Genomic DNA, 13,025 nt, shown 5'->3' with positions numbered 1-13,025 from the left:
TCTTAGGAAAAAGGACCAAATCTCAACAGGAGGATGGACAGAGTGTGTGATGATCAACTCTCACAGACAGAAGCAATACAGGTCAACACTTTTCAGAGCCTCACCAACTTAAAAAGACAAAGCAGATTAATAGGATGCCAAGGCTTCCTTCCTCCTTTGGCAGTGATTTTCAACTTAAGCTCCATGTGAAGAAGACAGCGTAGGGCCATCTCTTTCACTGCAAGTGGGAATGGAAATAGGAAAAAGTTCACGCTGGTGAATTTGTAACATAAGCCCCAAACTCTAACATGATCTATTTCCTTTAACCTTGCAATTTCATTTCTCGAAAGGCATCCTACATAAATGAAGTCTAAATGTACACAAGTGCAGAACTGGAAGAGTGCTTGTGGTGATTCATTTGTACATAACTGTTGACCTCTCAGGGCTTCCCTAATAGAAAGAATCTTCCTGCAATGCAGGAGACCCTGGTTTGATTCCTGGGTCTGGAAGATCTGCTGGAGAAGGGATAGGCTACCCACTCCAGTATTCTTGGGCTTCCCTGGTGGCTCAGCTGGTAAAGAATCCACCTGCAATGAAGGAGACATGGGTTTGATCCCTGGGTTGGGAAGATCCCCTGGAGAAGGAAAAGGCTACCCACTCCAGTATTCTGACCTGGAGAATTTCACGGACTGTAAAGCCTATGGGGTCGCGAAGAGTCAGACACGACTGAGCGACTTTCACTTCCAATTTCTTGGCCACCCAGAGCCCTTGGAACACTGATGACAACCACCAGCTCAAGGCACGACCTGACCTATGCCACAGAGGCTCATTACATGGCTTGTACTGCAGCCCTCCCTGCAGAGAAGGCAGGTGACCCGAGCTTGCCTGCTCCCCGCTGCTCATCGACAGCATGGCCATCCCCCAAACACATGATCCCACAGCTGCCCCACCCTTACTGAGAGCAGAAAAAGAAATTCTCAGTCCCCCCAAAACAACCATCTGGCTTCCTTCTCATTCAAGTCACAGCCAGATTCTCTGAGACTAAGGTTTCCAGAGATGACAGAGACTGACGTCGTCCTCCCAAGCCTTGCCAGAACCGTAAGCCCTCTTCAGCATCCAGACTTACCTGACATTAAGCCTGTGATACATGGAGCACCCTCTACACCGACCCACCCTCCCATGCTTCCTTTTCCTTTCAAATCCTTTCACTGTGTTTGGAACACTCACCACATAACCGAAAAGCTCTCCTATAATCCTACATCTCCAACTTCACTGCCAACTAAAGCTGACTTTCCCTGAGTTTGCATCATAAATTCTCCTGCAGGTCATCCAACGGAGTCTTGGGTATTCTGGATTGAAAGGCTGTGGTGGGTCAGCGTCCTCTTCTTCAAGTCCAGGCACTTGTCCTTCCGTGTTCCATGCCTCTCTCTCCCTCCTCACTTTCTCCTCCTCTGGCACTGGTGGTCCGTGCCTCATACACTGGAATCTTTGTCGTAAGGCTGGCACTCTTCCTGTCTGCCTCCACTCTGGCTCTGGAATCGCATGAGCAACCTGCCGACATTCTTGCTTCTCAGAGACCCACCTTCTCTCCCGTGGCCCCTTCCTCCTTGTAAGTGGTCCACTGGAACTCACCATGACTTGAGACAACTCCAGGTCCACAATCACAATCTCCCGGCCAACGCTGCATCTCTGCAGACCATGTGCCTTGGACATCCTGTCTGTCGGCCACTCCATACTCAGCCCTTTTGGGGTCACTTCTCTCAACAGCCAGCAGCATTCCAGGCCCTCTCTGACCAGCTGCTCACCTCCACTGGCCTCTCTGTCCCTTCCTGACTGTCCACGCCTGGAAAACCTCCCCTCCTGGATGACTTACGCTTGGCTCTTTCAGGTCAATCCCAGGCTTTGCAGTTGAGGTAGAAGAAACTCACAACGCAGAACTTGGATACATCTCTAATAGCAGGGTCCAAGCTCACATGGGCTTCCCCGCTGCTTATAATTCTATCACATTCCCTATCAGCTCCTTCCCTCTCTCTCTCCCTCTCTCTCAACAATGAGGACCTTAACATTTTCCCCACTCTTCAGACATCTCATCTGCCTCTCAGCTTTCATGAGATAACCTTGCAGCTTACTTTGCAAAAATAAGAATTTTTTAAAAGGCCACTGCTTTGACTTCTGTACGGAAATGTCTAAGCCTGCCTACCTCCGCTCTCATTCTGCGTTCATCTGCTCTTCTGTGAAAGTTTCTCCCCTTTTCTATGGGTGCAGCCCTCTGCTATGGGTGCTCTGCACCACATCCACCCTAGCCCCCACCTCTTAGGAAATGTAGCCTGATTAAGGATTATTCCCATAGGAAACTCATGGTTACCTCCTCTGTGTACAAGCAGCTCCTCGCATCAGAACCGAGACACGTGCCCATCTCTCTCTTCTGTACAAAGTGGAGAAACTAACCCCATTGTTTCCAGTTTGGATCCTCTCCTTCTCTACCACCATCTGCACACTCACCTAATGGTGCAATAGGGATGGTTTCGAGGGTTAAGTGTGAGTTTCAGGATCAGGCTGCCATGGAATCAAATTCTGACTTTGCCATTTACTCTAGGAGTGACCTGAAGTAATAGCTTCTCTGCAAATCTTCCAAGCCTCAGTTTTTTCAACTCTAAAAGAATATACTCATGGCTCCTGCCTCTCAGAGATATCGCAAAGGTTAGATAAAGCTGAGCACATAAAGTACCAAGCTTTCTCTCTGAGATCTGGCCGATGCTTTAAATGTTGTTTATGATTGTTATTTATGGCCAAACTTCCAGGAATAGTCGTGTGCCCTTGCTCCCTCTGGGTCCTTACGCCTCTTTTGCATCCCAGTGATCTACGCCGAGTATTCCACTCCAACACTCAACTAAACTCTTTCGATTGCTCGTGACCTTCAACTTCCTCCATTCAGTGAGTGCTCTTCAGCTTTCATCTAATTTGATTTCTCAGCAGCCTTGAAAAAATTACTTAAAAAACAATATTTTCTTGCCTTGTCCTCCATGATCCCTAACTCTTGCTGATCTTTCTCTGTGTCTCTTACCAGACAGACAGTTCTTATTCGAAATATGACTTTTATCTCCCTTCCATGTCAAGAACTTGCAGGTTTACAAAATAATTGTTACTACAGTCGTAAAATTTGCAGGACATTCAGTTCCTTTTTTTTAGATACAAAATGAAGCCCCTATACCATCACTTGAAGAACAGTTTTTAAAAGGAATAGGTTTGTCAATTATTGATTAAAATTTCAAATCATACACAAATTTTTAAAAGACTACCTCAAGACCTTGCATGTTCCGATGCTTAGCAGTGTTTTACTCCTTGTGACCCCATGGACTGTAGCCCACCAGGTTCCTTTGTCTGTGGAATTTTGCAGGCAAGAATACTGGAGTGGGTTGCCATTTTCTACTCCAGGGAATCTTCCCCATCCTGGGATCGAACCTGTGTCTCCTGCATTGGCAGGTGGATTATTTACCATTACTGTCACCTGGGGAGACCTTAGTTTCCAGCATAAACATAATCACTTTAATACTTATGTATATGTGTGTGTGTTTGAACCCATGAACAAACAAACAAAAAAATAATCAAGAAATTTCTTAAGATAAAATATCTGAACCAGAGGTATCCAACTGACAACCAGGCTAGATTTTTATACATAAAGCTTAAAGCCAGATATTACATAAGCAGACAACATCTGTTTAGGACCCAGGTTCTTATTGGTGAGGACATGTACACATTGTGCAGTCAGGTTGGTCCAGCATGCTTCAGCTGCATAAAGCTGTACAACCAAATATCCCCAAATGTAGTGACCCATAACAGCACACATTTATTTGCTCAAGATGCTGGGGGTTGGCAATCTGGGCTGTGTTCAGCTCAGCAGACCTCTTGCTGGTCTCAACAGGGATCCCTCATGGGGGGAGCAACCTTCAAGAAGCCTGCCTGGAATGTGATGGGAAGGGACGGCCTTGCTCACACGGTTGGTGGCGTTGGTGCTGGACATCAGCACAGCCTCCACATTGTTTCTTATCCTAAAGAAGATTAGCCTTGTCTTCAACATGTGCTGGGAAGAAGGCAGCAAGAGACTGAAAATAGAAGCCACAACATTTCACAAGACAAGGCTCAGAAACCACATCATATCTGTAGGATTCTACTGGTCATCATAGCAAGTCACAAGTCCAAACCAGCTTCATGGGGAATGAAAAAAGAAAAAAAGAGTCCATCCATTCTAAGGAAGATGTAATACACATACGCAATGGGATAGCACTAAAGCATAAAAAAGAATGAAATAATGCCCTTTGCAGCAATATGGATGCAAATGGGGATTATCATGCTAAGTGAAGTAAGTCAGAGACAAATAGAAGCATGGGGTCGCTGATATGCAGAATCTGAAATATGACATAATGAATGTACCCAAGAAACAGAAACAGACCCACAGATACAGAGAACGGAATTGTGGTTGCCAGGTTTGGGGGAATGGGATGGCTTCGGAGTTTGGGGTGTTGTTCAGTTGCCAAGTTGTGTCCAACTCTTGCAACCTCATGGACACTAGCACGCCAGGCTTCTCTGACTCTCACCATCTCCCAGAATTTGCCCAAGTTCATGTCTGTTGAGTCAGTGATACTGTCTAATCATCTCATCCTCTGCAGCCCCCTTTCTCCTCCTGCCCTCAGTCTTTCCTAGCATCAGGGTCTTTTCCAATGAGTCGCTCTTCGCATCAGGTGACCAAAGTGTGGGGGCATCAGTCTTTCCAATGAATATTTAAGGCTGATTTCCTTTAGGAGGGTCTGGTTTGATTTCCTTGCAATTTAAGAAACTCTCAAGGGTCTTGTCCCCCACCACAATTCAAAAGAATCAATTCTTCAGTGCTCAGCCTTCTTTATGGTCCAACTCTCACATTCCATCCATCCACCTCTTGATAGGAGAAGCAACAAAGTCACAGTGCAAACAAATGTGCTAGCAAGAATGAGAAGAATTACTGTGGCCATCTTTACAAACAATCTATCTCAATATCATTTCTTGGAGTAATGTTTTTAAAAGCACAGGGTAAATTGCACAGAATTACAAAGGAAATCAATTATAGAGCCATCCAATTATCAAACTATTAAAAAGAACTAAATTTTTGATACGGTAATATGACTTCATTATTTTTTACCATTAGGAATACAACATCAAAAGTCTAATAATGACCATAATTTCAAATTAGTAGTGAGCAATGTACTATTCTCAGATATCTGCAATGACGGTAATCAAGATTTTTCCTAGAACTATATTTTTATTGGTGATGAACTCATCCTCTTGTGGTTTACTTCCTACATTCAGAGTTGAGGGAAATGCACATTTTCAGGCAGAGGTTAGAGAAAACAAAGTGTAAGTTTCCTCTCATCTAAGATCATGACCTCTTGACACCCGAAGACTCAGGTGACATGATCTATTCCAGGTACAGGACTTTCATGTGTGTGTGTGTGACACTCTCCATCCCAGCTTTAGGAAATATAATCTGCGTGCACCTACCTCTTTCATCTGCAGGATCTACATACAAACCATGCATTCCAGCATCTTCCAAACACCACTTGGATGTTCTCGACATGTCAGGCTCTATGTGCCTGATATCTGGAGCTCTGGGAATAGAGTGATGAACTAAACTGGAAGAGACCCTGCTCTAGGAGAGCACACTCCCTTCTGAGTGTTATCTTATCATGAATAAATGAATCACCCCAGCTGTTACTCCTACCATTTAAGGACCTGTTATAATGAAGAACTTTTTTTTTTCTTTTGTACCATAAACAGATGCTTCACACATTACCTAGTACAAATCTCTGTTTTACTTGGCAGATGTTAGAAAAGTACCTCTTCCAAGAATGGAGGACTATTCATTATGTCCTGGTAGCAATAATAGCAAAACTTCAGAAAGCACTCTTGTAGCTCTTTTTTCCCTTTCATACTAAGGCAATTCAAATTATTTTTCTCTATGATGCCTTGATCCATAATAAAAAGCAAACAAGATAAGAATGTCAAGTGGTAAACATTTATCTGAGCAGAGATGTTCTCATGAATACCTTGGGATTAAACATAATGTAAGCACATCAATTAATGGTGATTCTGCAAGAGAGTATATCCAAGGAGATTACTACAGTGGGTGCTGTGAGCACGATGTTGGTCTGGAAGCCAATTTTTAAATCACTATCAAAAGTAAGACTGCACCTGTTAAAACAGTCACTTTCTGTAACACAGAAAGCAGTTTCAGTGTTTACCATAAAACAGCACTGGCTTGATCTTTGACAGAAGATAAAATTAGGTTTTCATCCAAAGAGGCAATAAATGGTAGCATGCTCACTCTCAGCAGATTCCTGCACTTGACCTAATTCCTACCCACTGTTCCTAGACAGTAATAATAAGAAAGTTTCTTTTTTTTTAAATTATTAATCCTTCTTCCTTCTCATAAGAGAGTAAAACACATTTTCTTGTGTAGGGGCTCACTGAAAATTCTGCACTATTGTTAAAAGCTTGACAACTCTGCAGGGTAAATAGAGTGTGCAGGAAATTAGTCAGCCTTCCCTACCTCTCAATTACATAGTTAATTCCATCATTTAATTCAGGCCTGAGTATCTTCTTGATGGACCCTCCTTTCTTTTATTACAATCCATTTGTCTTTTCCTGGATTTATTATCTTTTCTATCTCTTTTACATGCTATGGTCCACTACTGTATTGAAGCCCTTATTAACACAATACACTGAATTTTGCCACTATCTTTCCAATATTCGCAAAATGGAAATTTCTCCATTTGGACTCAATCTTACCTCTCCTTTCCTGTGCTTATGCCTTGAGTCAAAAACAATATATTAGGTGTGTTTATACACACATATATACATGTGTATGTGTGTTACTCGCTCAGTCATGTCCGACTCTTTGTGACCCCATGGACCGTAACCACTGGGGAAGCATGCATATACGGGCTTCCCACTGGCTCAGTGGTGAAGACTGTAAACCTCTGTACATATATGAGCCCTAGCCTTTGCTGAATCTTCAGTGTTTCTTGGCAATAATTTCCTTTTTTTCATTTCCCCCCAGCATATATATATATATCTGAACATGTGTCATGCTTATCAAAGCCACGGTACTCTTCATTCAAACACCTCTCAAATCATAGACAAAACAGAAATCTTTAATCAGGACTTCCTTCACATTGTTATGCTGAAGCCCTTACAAGTGTACCAGTATGCATTCCTCTTTGCCTCCTTTCATGGTATTCCCAAGGGTGAGGTTCACATGGCTCTTCTAATCTCCTCACTTTTGAGTCAGATTTAAATCATCTTCAGACTTTCCTGAGACTTCCCTCTATTACTGATTCCGTCTTTTTCTGTAGCTGCAATCTTTCTCTCTCAACAGGAGGATCTTCCTTTATTCTATAACCAGAATCATTCCCTTCCCTATTAAGAAACAAATAAAAACAAGGAAAAAGGCTGAGCAAAAGGACTTCTTGGTGGTCTGGTGGTTAAGACCCTCTGCAGGGGGTGTGGGTTCCATCCCTGGGGGGGGGGAACTAAGCTCCTACATGATGTGAGTTTTGGTCAAAAAGTAGAAGCAGAAACAAGCACACAGAAAGGTAAGGCAAAATAATGAAAACCTAAGCTTTGTGTACCACCGGGTCCTTTCTCTAGCTTTCCTTTCAGAGTCAAGCTTCCAGAAGATGCAGTCCATCTCTCTGCATCTGGTTTATTGCCTCTTTGTTCAGCCCTCAACCTGGTATAAACCTATTCCTGTCCCATGCCCCCCTTTATTCCAGTCAAATCCCTCCCGTTGACGTAGCCAACAAAGTCACTGTTTGCAGCTCCGCACCACACTTCTCAGTCCCGTCTTCCTGAGCTTGTCTTCCGCCACAGGTGCTACCCTGTTCATCCTGAGATTCTCACTCCCCTGTTGTCTGGTGTGTTCGCATCTCCCTCTCGATTCTACCCCTCTGGTCTTTCCATCTCTTCTCTTGTCCGAGCACCTCTTTCTCTGTTCACTTATTAAATGTAGTTGCACTCCATTTTCTCATCTGGAGTCTTCCCTTGAGTTAATGATCTTGCTTAAGCCCGTGTCTCCCATGTCCACATAATGTTGTCAGGTTTCAGATAAATGTCTTCCATTCACTTGTCGCTCACAGGCTGCCTACTGCTTACCTTAGAGTGAATGTGGTAAAGAAACCTTGATATCATCATATCCAAGTGGAACATACTCCCTTCCCATTCCTTCCAATGTGCACTCCAGACACTAAATTGTTCCTGCCCTTCCGTCTCTGTATTGCCCACAGCAAGGCATGTGATTTTGGAAATCTGGATGTCACTTTCAGCAACGTGACTGTGCTCTCATTCCCTCATCCTTGTTTATGGACTCCATCTCATCTCATCTCATCCGCTGCTCTAGTTCAAACTCATCTGCTGCTTAGATTAGACAGACATCAGTTTCCCAAGGCTGATGTGTAATGTCTGACTCCACACACGAGCCCTCACTTCAGCCCTTCCAGCATAGAGATCATGTTCCTGTCTGCCTTTTCCCCTGTACGTCAATCAACTCTTCCATCTGCCTGGAATCACCTCCTCATTCATTCCCACCATTTGGTCCTCTGGAAGTTACTTATTTATCCTTTATCCTTGTAGGCTCATTTAAATCATCACTTCCCTACTGAAGACTTCTTGTGTTTCAGTGGACAGAATGGTTAAAATTCAGCATGGATGTCCCTTTTTTTAACCATTTAAAATGTAAAAAAAAAAAAAACAAAACAAATTTAATGCATGACTTTTTAGACTTCTTACTGATTTCATATTATCACCTCCACTGAGCTGCAAGTTAAATGAGAGAAGAAGCTATTATGTTGTATTCACTTTCTTTTTTCCAAAGTCTAGCACAATATCTGAACTACATTACATATTCATGAAAGAATGAATGAATGAATTTGAGGGTGATACCATGGCAAATATAAACACAATTGTGTGTTCCAAAAAGGGCAATCACACCAAACATGGTCTTTAACACAAAATACAAGTGGAGAGATGAAATTGTGCTGCAGATTACTCAGAGAACATGTTTTTGTGTGTTAGTTATCACAGTCCTAAAGCTCTAGATAGAATCTCAGTGGGTAACAGTCAATCCTTGAGCAATAAGGTGATTAAAAGAACTGAATAAATAATTTTTAAAGTATTTCCTCAAGATATTGGACACTGACACAGTCACTATTCTTAGTCTGGGTATCTATTCTATTAAATGAGAAGAGGCATGGGGAGGTTTCACAGACGGAAAAAGTGAAGAATGAAGCAATTACTAAGTGCAGGTAAGTTTATGAGCAATTTTGAGCCTGCAGTTGTAACATTAGCTCTTTCCCTCTCATTCCAAAAAGCATTTTACAATGCAAGTGAGACTCAGGTTATTATTAAAATGATATTTCATTCAGTCCAATTTGTGAATACATAAACCATTCACAAACTTCAATACTTTATTATTAGCTGTATTTTGTGAATATATCTTTCCATTGATTAAAATGCACCTGTGTGTCTTGACAGCAAAGTTGGAAACCATTTCATACCTATTGATTGGCTCACCAAACATCTTTCCTTCACTGGCAACCTTCAAAAATGTACAGAATCAAAAGGGAGCTCTACGATTCAGTGCTTAGTTTTTAGTGTTTGAGAAATACATACTAAGTATTATATATTTCTCAAAAAAATAATATTTTAATGCAATGTGATACTTGGATTGGATCCTGACCAGAAAAAGAGTATAAAAGTGGGAAAGTTGTGAAAATCTGAATAGACTGTGTAGATTAGTCTATTATACCAATGTTAATTTCTTAGTTTTGAGAAATGTACCATGGTTATGCAACATATTAACCTTAGGGAACACTGGGTGAAAACCATGCAGGAACTCTCTGTATTATCTTTGCTGCTGCTGCTGCTGCTAAGTCACTTCAGTCGTGTCCAACTCTGTGTGACATCATAGATGGCAGCCCACCAGGCTCCTCCGTCCTTGGGAATCTCCAGGCAAGAACACTGGAGGGGGTTGCCATTTCCTTCTCCAGTGCAGGAAAGTGGAAAGTGAAAATTGAAAAGTGAAAGTGAAGTCGCTCAGTCATGTCCGACTCTTAGCGACCCCATGGACTGTAGCCCACCAAGCTCCTCCGTCCAAGGGATTTTCCAGGCAAGAGTACTGGAGTGGGTTGCCATTGCCTTCTTTGCAACTCTCTGTTAATCAAAAACAATTGGAAAACAATGTTAATATTTCCTCATTCTTACAAAGATCCTTCTTTGGAACTCCTACTACCATGAAAAAACAAGTTAATTGGTTCCCATACTCATTACATATTTATCATCTGAGAAACACGCAGCGAGGACAACAAAGAGCCTACACCAGTGAATTCCCAGCGAAGAACGTCATCACGCGCTTCAGTAAGTAAACACGCTTACAGCTGTCCCAGTGTTACTGCCTGGCCATTGCAGGGAAAAGGAGTAAAGTGCCAGGATATAAAATTGATTTTTTACTCCTTCTGCTAGATAATGATGCCTAAGATCTATCTTACTTTTAAGATCAAGGCCAGGAACTAAGACACAGCCAGAAGAGAAAAAAATAAAATCAATATTATGCATTATCCCTTATCCACATATGATTCATGCTAAAGTTAATACTGTGGATACAGGAGGGAGCTAGTCCTATCCATTTAGAATTAGTTTTCAAGACTAGGGTTGAACATCATTTCCATGTGCCAAAATTATGTTTTTGCTCCATTAAAAAGTGAGTGTGTACACATGTGTGGGGAGCAGGGTATTGTGCTGCAGATTAGGCCAGATGCCAGAACAGACTGTAGGAGATGTGAGCAATGGTTTTCCTTTGTCTACACCTTCTTGTAACTGTGAAAGTGTTACTCAGTCATGTCCAACTCTTTGCAACACCATGGACTATAGCCTCACAGGCTCCTCTGTCCATGGAATTCTCCAGGCAGAATACTGGAGTGGGTTGCCATTCCCTTCTCCAGGCGATCTTCCCGACCCCAGGGATTAAACCCAGGTCTCCTGCATGGCAGACAGCTTCTTTACCATCTGAGCCACCAGGGAAGCCACTTCTTATAACTGACTGGGTACACATTTTGGTGGTCAGAATCTGGAGGAAACGTAAGCAGCATCGGATATTCATATTTTCATTTAATGAGGATGCATTAAACACCTGTGTGCTTAGAGGAAACTACCAAAAAATAAACGTAATATTACAGGGTACAAAAACCTACAGAGCAGTACACTGAAGTAATAATCTAATTTTTCTTTCCTTTATGTAATACATAATTCTCCCTGACATTGGTAGGACTTAAGAAATAATAGAGAATGAAAAATTGCATTTTATTTCCACGGATACCCTGTCTTCAGCAGAATCTGCTCGGTTTACATGCAGTTCCGTGATTCACAGCCTTAATGGGGGCACAGCGGCATCAGGAAATATTAGGAATGCTTGCGTCAGAGGCTTCATCCTAAACTGATGAGATGCTTCTTGGCATGCGGGTATTCTAGATGGCAAATAATGTGACGATAATGTTTAGAGTGAGGTTCAGAATTTTTGAACACTAAATGAGCGTTCTATATTCAACGATAGAAACGAAACCCATTCTCAATATCACTGTTTGTAAACTTTCAGAAAAGCGACTGTAAGTTCTGATTTTGAAGGTTTTATTTCAATTATAATGCAAACCAAATTCTAACACTCCCTGGACATGCTACATGGGAGACACTGCGATAAGGACTCATATAATTCTCACCGATTAAATTATGCCATAAAACCTGTCGTTAATACCTCATTTGTTGGATGAGATACCACATCTTAGGGAGGTAAATAAAATGACTCTCAGTTAAATGGCTGGTCAGTGGTGATGCATGGTTCAAACGCAGGCTGTCCAAGTCCAGACTACACAGTCTTAATCACTCCTCTGAACAACGCTGCTTTCCAGCTTTAATTTAAGCATAATTTAATTACGACCACAGAATTTCTTTGCCTCTAAAATAATAAATAATATTGTTGTCCCTACTTACTTAGAGAATTTTTCTACTATAAAACATATTATGACAACGAGTTTATCCTGGTTCTTTTAGGCCTTCCTTAGTAGAGAAAGGTTTGGTTTCCCCACCCCCCAGCATTTTTAAAAAAGATAAACCTTTAAATGATAAAAAGAGTAAGGGGAAGAAAAGTTCAATGCTGCGTTTAGAAGAAGAAACTTCAGAGCTACAAATGGGATAGCAAGCAAAAATATGTGGCTAGAACTTGTTGATCTGCACCACTCACGGAGGCCTGAAGAGGCTCTGTCAGTATTGCAATTAGTATACACACAGAGAGGGGAAGACAAGCTGGTCCTTGGGGCCATATGATGGTAGGTACTCTGTGAGGCTTGTGGCCCCAGAGTTGTGAGAGGGAGCAAGACAAAGCGCTCCTCTCTGCACAGAGAGGTAGTATGGACCAGCATGCCTGCCACCAACACTGAGAATACACACTGTAAAAAAGCAACAAGAAGTGCCATATTTTGAGACTGCATATGGGTACCTTTTCCCAGTGACCAAAGAGCTAACACTTGCAAACTTAGTGTCAAGAGAGATGACAATGCTTCTCACGAAGAGCCAGTATGACCTGCAGGAGGACTCAGTGATCATAAACCACGGAGGCAGTGAGTTGAGTCCCACTCTGCCCTGCTCTTTACACAAGGAGTGGCCCAAGCACCTCCCAAGGAAGAAGAGATTTTTTTTTTAACTGGTGGAAAATTGCTTTGCAATGTTGTGTTGGATTCTGCCATACAGCAGCATGAATCAGTCATAATTATACAAATGTCTCCTCCCTCTTGAGCTTCCTTTTCTTCCCCCCATTCCACCTCTCTAGATTATCAGAGAACACGAGGCTGGACGCCCTATGTTATACAGCAGCTTTCCAGCTTTCTACCATTTTACACATGATAGTGTATGTATGCCGTTGCTACTTTCTCAGTTTGGCCCACACTCACTTCCCCCACTGTGTCCACAAG

Source organism: Capra hircus, chromosome 10 (assembly GCF_001704415.2).
Source record: "Capra hircus breed San Clemente chromosome 10, ASM170441v1, whole genome shotgun sequence".
In the NCBI taxonomy this organism is placed as follows: Eukaryota; Metazoa; Chordata; class Mammalia; order Artiodactyla; family Bovidae; genus Capra; species Capra hircus.
The sequence above is the reverse complement of the archived record's forward strand: the minus strand, read 5'-3'. Positions refer to the sequence as shown.